The following is a 1,661-nucleotide window of genomic DNA, read 5'->3' as shown; positions in this document are numbered from 1 at the left end:
AACTAAGGTTATATTTATAGCCTTGGTCGGGGCACCTGGAGGGTTCCAGGTGCCTGGAAAGCGATAAAACTTTATCCCCTTCGCAACGGATCACAGTCAAACGTGATATGGTTAAAAGTCACATTCTGGGCGCCCAGAAGGGTTCCGAGCGCCCGAACCCTTAAAGTCAACTTTGTTGACTTTTTGCGGTCTGGGATCTCTGCTCTGGTTCTGCTCGCCTCGGTCCAGATTTTCCGCTCCACTCGCTTGGGTGATTTCGGCCAACGGAAATAAGGCTCACCCGAACCCAATTTCGGCCTTCTCGAACAGGTTTCCGCTCCGGCTTCTCGTCCCTCGGAATCGTCGCGTGCCTCCTTCTCGTCCGCCAACGTACTCATCCGCAACTGTTCGTCCCTCGGACACACCAAGCCCGTCGGCTCTCTCCCGTGCCGACCTTTTCGTTGGCTGTGTCTCTTGCTCCTCGAGAAATCTTTCGCTCCGGCTTCTCGTCACTATAAGAAAATCCTCATTCAACAACACTCAAACGACAATGGTTTTATACCAAACTGTTGTTTTTTGCCTTTTAACAATGGTTTTAACAAAAATCATTGTCTTTTAGCAATTTTTTTGACCTACAACAACGGTTTTTAAAAACCGCTGTCTATTTATGCTTTTTTGGGGCTACGACAACGGTTTTTAAAGGCTACGACAATGATTTTTGAAAACCGTTGTCTATGTGCGCTTTTTTTGGGGGTTACGATAACAGTTTTTAAAAACCGTTGTCTATTAAGTGTTGTTGAATACCATATTTTTTTCCCTCACCATTTTTTTCCCTTCGTCATTTTTTACCGCCGAGTTTTTCTTTCCCTCTCCCCGAAATTTTTTGCCGCGGATTCCGCCCCTTTACCTTCTCGATCCCTAAACATTTCCGTCCAACCTACGATCTCTTCATCTACTTCACGTTTTTCTTTCTTGATCTCTTCTCGATCCCACCTCGCTGCCACCAAAATCCACCCAACTTCCCTGACGAGCTCTTCTTCATCCTGTAAGAGGAAGGCGGAATGAATCTGCGCTTCTTTTGTTGTCTCCTCTTCTTCATCCTGGAAGAGGATGCGAAGGGCTTAGGGTGTCTCAGATCTCAGCGGTGACTCGTCTCCTTGCTTGTGCTTGGTCCCTCTTCGCCAAAACCTCTTCCCTCCTCGTTGGTCTTCTTCCTCGTCCGAAGGGTGTCGTGATCGGTGTGTGATGACGACAGGTGAGGCGGCGACATCTCCGAAGGTGGGCGTCGCATTCTCCAACCGCCTCCGACACATGGAATCCTTGTCCCTGCACCCCTCGGGCGCTGGTCAGATCTCACACCTTAACGCCGTCATCCTCGGTGAGTCCCTAGAATGAGGAGAATGACCTCATCTTCCCCTCACAAGAATTTTCCAGCCAGGCCCTCGTCTCCTCTCCCGAACAGGTGCGTGCTGCTTGTACTTGAACTCTTCGGTTCGAGCTTTCTTGGGCTAATTCCGTTTTATGGGCTTGAAGGTTCCTCCTTTGTTGGCCATTCCGTTGTTTTTGTAAGTAAGTTTTGGCTTTGTTTAGGTTTATGTAAGTTTTATTCTTTTGTGGAAACTTGTAGATTGTGATATTTGCTATTGTACAGAACTAGTTGTGTGCTTTTTTTCCTGATTCGG

The sequence above is a fragment of the Zingiber officinale genome, chromosome 6A (assembly GCF_018446385.1).
Source record: "Zingiber officinale cultivar Zhangliang chromosome 6A, Zo_v1.1, whole genome shotgun sequence".
NCBI lineage: Eukaryota > Viridiplantae > Streptophyta > Magnoliopsida > Zingiberales > Zingiberaceae > Zingiber > Zingiber officinale.
Note: the sequence above shows the minus strand (reverse complement) of the source record.